Here is an 8,963-nt window from a genome sequence, read left to right as displayed (position 1 = left end):
TATGGATGATTTCCCCAATAATCTGTGATCTGAATCATCCCAAAGTATTTCTTCTTTTCCTGCACTGAGTAGATTGGATAATTTGAATTCATTTCAAAGTCTACAAATTTCTGTGCATTTTAAACTAACCATGATACATTGACATTATTCATGACATCAACGGGATTGTGAATATCAAACCCAGACGGTATTACTGACGGCTGACTGACGGATGCCCTTGGCTCCTTAGGAGGGGATGATGATGATGTAACAACTTACTTATGGCCCGAAGTTCCATTACATGATGTAGAAACCGTCTGCAAATAACAATTATAACCAAACCAGTATTTCGACCCGACATGAACCTTAAATTTTGACCTCCAGTTTAGACAACTTTATTTCACTACCTGACCTGGTTTGCGGGAATTGCCTTAAAAGCTGTTGAATCCTGGCCGTTACATATATTTTCAAACGTAAACACGCACACACACATTAAAATGCATGTTTTCTTGAAATGTGTCATTGTTTCCTTTGCACAACAAAAACAATATCCAAGCGTAAAACAGATTTGAAAGTTAGAAGAAAAGCACATTCCAAACGTTCACAATAGTGTCCATTTTTTCTCAGTCCTAAGTTCTGCTATTCACCTTGTTAGCTTAATTTTGCACCCTTTAATATGATACATTTGTACTGTAGGTGAGACGGGAATTTGGTTTACGCAACGTCATCTGTATATAAGATACTGAGCATGCACAATTCACAAGAAACTTACCCAGCTTAGCTCATCAAAATTGTTATTTCCTATTAAAATAAAATCTTTTCGCGTATTTAAAATATTTTGGTTCTTATGTTTGGACCAATTACGCACGTTTTCCAAGCATTCGCAGCAACTGGACATTCGTACAATAAATGGCCAATATTAAAAATTCCTTCCTTACGATTTACCATACTTACTTAAATGAATGTGTTTTCAAATCTTGTTTGTGACAATATTTGCATGAAGAAATCAGAAATTAGAGCTGATGAGTTTGTTATTTTCAGTCCAAGGTTTCGGCACAACAAAAAAATAAAATATCTACGTTCCTCTTCACTAATTGCACCCTCTTAGTACCTGGACTAAATTTCAAGTTTATCAGACGGTGGTTGTATTTTATCAGGTCTTTATAAATAATTTTGTAATATTTTCTCTTAAACCAAAGAGTGAAGATTTGTCGAAACCTACAAGAAAAATATATCCTCGTTTTTGAGTGGAGAAGAGCAAAGCACGATACGAAATTATTAGCCGTGTTTTTAATTTCATTTCTTGAAAAGGTAATACAGATTTTTGAATACCAAAAGGATGTTCAAAAAGTCAAAACCATTTGTTCTCCGTCTTGCGTATTATTTGAAGACATTTATAGCAACTAAAGTCACAATATCTTGAGACACGTATTTCTGAATAGTAGATGGTTCATTTTTGATATAGATAAAGCATAACAATCATCACACCAAAGTTTAATCTCAATGATTTATAAATGCTTAAAATTTAACTCCCTTAATTAAATTAGTGTTACTTACACAGTTATCAAAGAATCACTCAGAAACTAATTTATTATCTATGTACCACCTTTGTTTTCTAAAGGACGCCTAAACAATAAAACGTGTGGCAAGTATATATATATATATATATATATATATATATATATATATATATATATATATATATATATATATATATATATATATATATATATACTTGCCAACGTCCTAATTTAATAATTGGGGCCCCGAGTGGCCTAAAGCGCTCTGCGTTACGGATCACTGCCATCTCAGCTCTGTCTGCGTGGGTTTGAGTCTCGGATTCGGCCAGTGTGGGTACGTGAGAAAGCTTGCCAGTAGCTTCTCGAGGGTCGGTGGTTCTTTCCGGGGATTTCCCGGGTTCTTCCTCCACCATTAATAATTGGCCGCCATGTATAGCCTATCGTGTGCTGAAAAATGGCGTTAAACTCTACAGCGACAACAATTTAATAATTGCTCTTTTAAGAACCAGCTAGAAAACTTTAACAATCCTCGAACCCATACTTCATATAGCCTGATGACAAATAGCACTTGTATCGTGATTAGAAAATGCGACGCAAATATTTTAAACGGCACACGTCACATCTATGAGAACTTTCATAGTTATTAAAAGTTTGTTTTAGAAGGGAATACATACCTTCCGTATTTTGTTTTATAAAGAACGGGATAGATGTACGTCAGTCTTATATATATTAAGTACATATTACCCACAATCCAGCCATATCATACAGTTCAGCTTAGTGCATCTCTGATGCCGTTGAAGAAAGCTTAACATCTGAGATGCAGTACTGACACTCATAAGACAATGACGTCTACAACAAGAACATAAACTGGAAACTGCCTTTTATCGAAATTTGAATCGGAGTGTTTATACGATGTGAAGGTGTCAAATTGTCAGCTTTCTATCATTATATCAGATTAGTTCCCGTTATTAGAAACCGATGTTTCATATTGCGATTAACTTTGAAGTCAAATTCTGACACGATTTCAAAACTTACACTGTTCATCAATACATTTGGCATAATATTTATTTATTGAATAATTGCCCTCACCTGTAGATAAAACATGATTTGACATATATACATCACAATAACAGGTAAAGAAAGCAATTAATTTAACCGATTCATCTCACAAAGGCACACATAAAGCATATATTCAGTTTGTGACACTAAATTGGAAAGCATAATCCAACAATTATAGAGGCATCTATAGTTTATAACGTTCAAGACAATTTTGCGTCCAGGTATTTTATTTCAAGCAAAATAAACAATTTTTTCGCTGGAACATATCGTTATGAACATGGCATTTTATGCGAAAGAATTTAATTCTTATTTTGACGACATCCACTTTCTCCCAGAAAACCTTTGAACTTACAAAACCGCTTGTAATCGCTTAACAAAACTGACCTCCTAACCAGGGTGCGTTTTGACCAGCTGACAATTGAAATTAAACATTATCTAAACTCTTGAATAAAAGAAGTGCCACAACGATATGATGCTCTTGACCTTTGGTTTCACGGGTGGGCTATATTAATTATAAAATCAAGCCGAAAAATCATTGCTATCAGATAACAAAACTAACAGAAGGTCTGTAGACAGTAGAATAGTGCAAAAACGACGTTCGAAATTTAAGTGGCCCGAGAAAAGGTAACATTTTTGTTTATTCTTAAAGAATTATTGATACGCATGAGGTACGTATTTATTGTATTTTTATTGGCTCGAGGGTGCAATAGGTGGGTGGGAGAGAAATCCAAAACTTACCTATTAACAATGAGTAATCAATTTTGCTTCTAATTCCGTGATTACTTCTGTGATAAAACAAAATTGAGAAACATTATAAATATCTTTTACGTTTGGAATTGGTCGTCCATGTTAACATTTCCTGCTTGCTAACACCGTAAGCTACGGGTTTGAACTTTTAAATATGTCATGATAGCTTGTTGATTAAATGAAGATAATCATATGCGTACATGACTTAACTGCTAAATGCTTTTCCCTATTTTGTAAACAATCTTGATCAACTTTTGTTCAAAATCATGATCAACCTTTTTTATTTTCTTAAAAGCTTTTGTATGATGGAGAGCTCTGCAATTTCCCTGAAATCTCTACTGGTGCTACTATTAGTTGAACACGTGACGTCTTGTTTTCCAAACTGTACATGCGAAATACGGGTTGACATTCGCAAGGAAGGAACGACAGGTTAGTGAAAACGGAAATAATTTAGTCGGATTCATCACTCTTCACATTAAAAACAAAAGCAACCCGAATGATACAAGACTTGATAATAATAATGAAGACACTAATGAGTATGATAGTGGTGGTAGTGGTGGTGATGATGATAAAAATGTTGATTCTGATTCTAATACTACTTGCCACGTTGCTACTACTACCAGTCTTAGTACAACTAATATCATTGTATGTGCCATTACTACTACTGCTAACATTAGTGTAACTACTTCGGCCAATATTACTTTTCTGCCACTAGACAACAACGGGTGGTTAGAGCGTCCGCCTTGGATACGGAAGGTCGTGGATTCGAACTCCGGCCGAGTCATACCAAAGACATATTTACAAAAATGGTAGTTACAGCTACCTCGCTTGGTGCTCAACATTAAGATGTTAGTGTTAGGACTGGTGGGCCTGGTGTAAGGTTAATGTGATTGGGTGGGACATCATGCTACATGTCTGCGGCATGATGCCCCAGCGCTAGGCTAGGCATCACTATAAACTGACATAATGCAGACGTCGTAGCGATATGACCGAAAACTTGCTACGTTAAAAATCCATATCACACACTGTAATGGGGGGAGAATTGTCCCTCCAAAATTTGGTTTTCGTTATCTAGGGGTTGACCGCCCTCGATTTTATTGCCCGGTTCCAGTAGATATAAATATAAGTGGTGAAACTTATAGGTAAAATAGATAGAGATCTGAGCAGGTATATAGAACAAACCAACACGAGCCCCCGTACATGTAAACAAACAATTTAATCAATTACATACAAACACTGTGAAAATTCATTACATCAGGAATGTACTCTGCTTTTAGAAATTTAACTTTCACCGAAATACAAAGAAAATGCAAATAGATTTAAATAAAATAGCCGATCTGTTTACTGATAGATATAGTTCATCATAGGATCGAGTGAACAATCGAAGTCAACGTCTTGTACGATTGCATAACCTGCTCGTCCTCAGTTTGTCTTGCTTCCTCTGTAGCTGTTCAGACCCCTGGATCTCAGGATGATACTTTCCACCATCCGTCTCAGGATACTCTCAGAATACGTTTCAGAAATTAATACGTCGCAGGATTGCATCACAGGATTATACGTCTCACTGCACTTCTCTCTATACTTCTCAGTATACTTGTCAGAATAACATCACATCATACGTCCCAGTATAATACGTCTCATACGTCTCAGGATAATACGTCTCATACGTCTCAGGATTATACGTCTCAGGATAATACGTCTCAGGATTATACGTCTCAGGAGCTATTTTCTCCCTTTGCTTTCAACGTTTCTCCCTCTAATTGGCAAATTAGTTCGTCGGTTCCTTTCGACAATAGCCCCCTTTGGACAACAGTTCTTTTTTTTTTTTTACGAGGATTTCTTGCAAATCTGCGGAGCATACTCTGGTTTCTCACGTAGAAAAGATTAGACTGATTCGAATTTCCAATGTGACAATTTTAAAAGCTAGAAAATTTTGTGTGGGAAACACGCCCCTTATTCAACGTAACCAATCATAATCAAATATCTCTGCCGCCTTTTTCCAGAGGCACCAAAGTCAGGGTCAGCTTGACCCTGGTAGTTTGAGTAACAGTTTCTGCGATCTCTCAATTGTGACAGCTTTGCCATGAAAATGAAGTTTTCCGTGTCCCTAATAGTCCGTCTGGCTGCTGTATAAACAAATGTTTAATTAGGAAAAAAATTCTCCCTCTAAAGGACATTACCGTGCACGGTAGTATGGTGAGATGATACGCGCTTGTCTCCATAAATCTAATTAATGGTTCTCTGGTCTCAACTAATGTATTCTTGTTAGATCGACAAAAAAATTTGCCACTTCACACACACACACGCAGAAAACTAGGGTTTTGCCGACAATCAAAAAGTGGCAATTATTTCAGTAACAAGGTGACTTTAAGAAGAAATGAACCAAGTTGTAACAATGTAATAGATTTATTCATTAAAAAAAACAACGAGGAGGTGGGGTAGACACTAATTCTTTGTTTAGGAAGGTACAGCAAACAATGTAAAATATTTTTCTTGATTTGAATTACAGGCGCATAAGTATAAACGCCATAGTTTCAATGTACCATTTCTTATGTTGAAATGCAATTTAAATGGTAGTTTATTCACCGACAGAACTTGTTCTCGAAATTATAAACAAGAAGCATTCTTATCCCTTTAAATGGGTTGCTTGAAAACATGCACATTTGCTTGCCTAGTCAGTCCATGCAAAATATCTGAAATCGTAAAGCCGGGGAAAGTAAATTTCAGTGATTGCAGGTAGGGTTTTTATTAACTTTGATAAAATCACCTCGATTTGAAATAATATAGATCAATGAAGCACATCGATCATAAGTTAGTGTTGATCTTCCTTTTTGTCTTCTTTCTTCTTATTAGATATCTTTGTTTTGTTTATTCCTTTTTTCATCAAAATTGATATTTTTGAAACGCTAGTCTTTTGATTGATGGAAGAAATACATGTCCGTCTTTTAAAACTATATATCTGTTTATAATCTCTTAATAAAGTTCATTATTATACATTTCTTGCCTTAAAATGGTATCAAGTAAAGCGATTTGATCAAGGTATAATGAAATAGGTACCTATGCATTTGTTCAAGTAAAAGAGTGCGAGATAGAATTAACAAATTGTACGAGTTTCTTCATTATTTACTGAATTCTGTTTCTTTACTACAGCGGTGTGGGGATATGTACTCGACACAGAACTAGTCACCAAGGAAGGGCATTCGATTGATGACATAAGTATGGCTGAGAAAACCAGATACCGGATAGAGCGACTACGAACATTGAATGTGAATAATTAAATTATCATATGATACTATTTATAGCCTATCCAATCAGTTAAGCACTGATTTTAACGAATCCCATCCGGTAGGCATTGTTTTTAGCCAATCCAATCAGGTAAGCATTTGTTTTAGCCAATCCCATCAGATAAACATTGTTTTTAACCAATCCCAACCGGTAAGCATTGTTTTCTAAGCCAATCCCATAAGGTTAGCATTGTTTTTAACCAATCCCATCAGCTGAGCATTGTAATTTCTCACGATAATTACCGTTAAGGACAGTGATTGACTAAGAAAAGACACTTTATTATGTTAACTGCAAATTTTCATCATGGAGATCAACTTGAGAACATTTCAAACAAGCAGTGTAAGGGGGGGGGGGCACGGTGTAAATGTTTAATAACCCTGGCAAGATAGTGCATTGTATAAAAGTTTTGCCAGTAGTAACAATACATTTTCTTAATATTTACGTTCTTATGTACCGCTCCCGTGGACTAGTGGTTAGGTCGTCCGCCTCGGATGCTGGAGGTCGCGGGTTCGATCCCCGGCCGAGTCATACTAGAGATTTATAAAAATGGTACTAACAGCTGCCTCACTAGGCACTCATCATTAATAGGTTAGTGTTAGGACTGGTCGGCCTGGTGTCAGGATAATGTGACTGGGTGGGACATAATGCTACATGTTTTAACTTTTAACAAAGCAGCATATATGATGATAGTGTGTGTGTGTGTGTGTGTGATTTCGATTGTTAACGTAGCTTTAACAATTTTCCAGTCATATCGCTACGATGTCTGCAGTGTGGCAGTTTATAGTGATATCTAGCACTGGGACATCATGCCTCAGATATTTAGCATGATGTCCCACTCAGTCACATTATCCTGACACTAGGCCGACCAGTCCTAACACTTACCTCTTAATACTGAGCTTAAAGTCTTTAGTATGACTCGGCCGGAGTTCGAACCCTCGACGTCCCGCATCCGAGGCGGACGCTCTAACCACTTAGGCCACTGGAGCGATGATATAATAAAGATAATTTAAACTGTTTTGTGCTGTTCCTTCATGGTTGTTTTTCTTTTCTCGCATTACCCATTCATTATGTTCATTTAGGACGCATACTTGTAAATAAATAAATAAATAAATAAATAATATATATATATATATATATATATATATATATATATATATATATATATATATATATATATATATATATATATATATATATATATATATATATATATATAATGTTTGTGCCACAAAAGCTAAACTACATATATGCATACTTCAAGAAAAATAGAAGCATGCCCATAATATGGTTTTATTGATATTTTATTTCTCTATCAACAGATTGCAGTGTTTGTAATTGCCATTGTTCAGTTTATATTTCACTTCTTAAATGCTTCTACGGACCCCTTGATATTCTTCAGTTCTAGCATACTTACATCTTGTTTAAATGGTCGTGGATGGGTATTTATCGAAATGTTAATTCGTTAAAATCACCCCCAAAGCTAAACAAAGTCTTTGACATTACACTTCGAGATGTACGCAGTCATGATCATTTAATCTTTATGATTCCAATTTGCCCCATTTCTGTCATCAAATCAGCTGTTAACAAGAACTTTGATTTTAGGTGCACATGTTTTTCTTTCATGATACTCTTCATTTACAAAGTCACATGCTTCCTTGGTCCACCTGTTGATCGTTATACTACTCTTGACTATTGAAGATGACCCAGTCCGTGCAAATACAAGAGTGACCCAGTCCGTGCAAATACAAGAGTTAATAAAGACCCCTATGGTTATTAATAAACAAATGATTGTTACTTGTTTAGTTATCGTTGACCTCTTTAACAATGCATTTTGGTCTTTCAAAAAACAAAACAACGACAAAAGGAAAAAAAAACAATACCCTCCCAACACAAAGAAACACACGTATTCTGCCCCTATGTCACATGACCATGAATATGAATAATAACAGCATATTATTTCTGGAAGGGCAGTGTAGAAGTAAATCTGTAGTCATTTATTAAGGTACACATTTGATGGCAAACATGTTCTATATTTGCATGGTTTCATAGTTGAATGTTGAAGCGGAGGAATGAGTGTGCAGTTAAAGTGTTTTGAACTGATCGGCGATTTTATATGGCTGAAAATCCCGATCAGAAGTCGTTGGTGTGGGATTTGCGTCAGCCCCTGACGCAAACAAGCTTCATCGACTGTACATTGGAAACCGGATTGGTAACTGAATGTAATCATTAGAATTTACAAATGTGCAACAAAATCCAGGTCATAAACATCCTCCTGGTTACAGCCAGTCACAATATAGAAATCGCATTCAGTTCATAGAATTGGAATCTGTAAACACCTGCCTGTACCTTCACATTTGAACCATTAAATAAAAA

Source organism: Sinohyriopsis cumingii, chromosome 6 (assembly GCF_028554795.1).
Source record: "Sinohyriopsis cumingii isolate HCF-2022 chromosome 6, ASM2855479v2, whole genome shotgun sequence".
In the NCBI taxonomy this organism is placed as follows: domain Eukaryota; kingdom Metazoa; phylum Mollusca; class Bivalvia; order Unionida; family Unionidae; genus Sinohyriopsis; species Sinohyriopsis cumingii.
The sequence above is the reverse complement of the archived record's forward strand: the minus strand, read 5'-3'. Positions refer to the sequence as shown.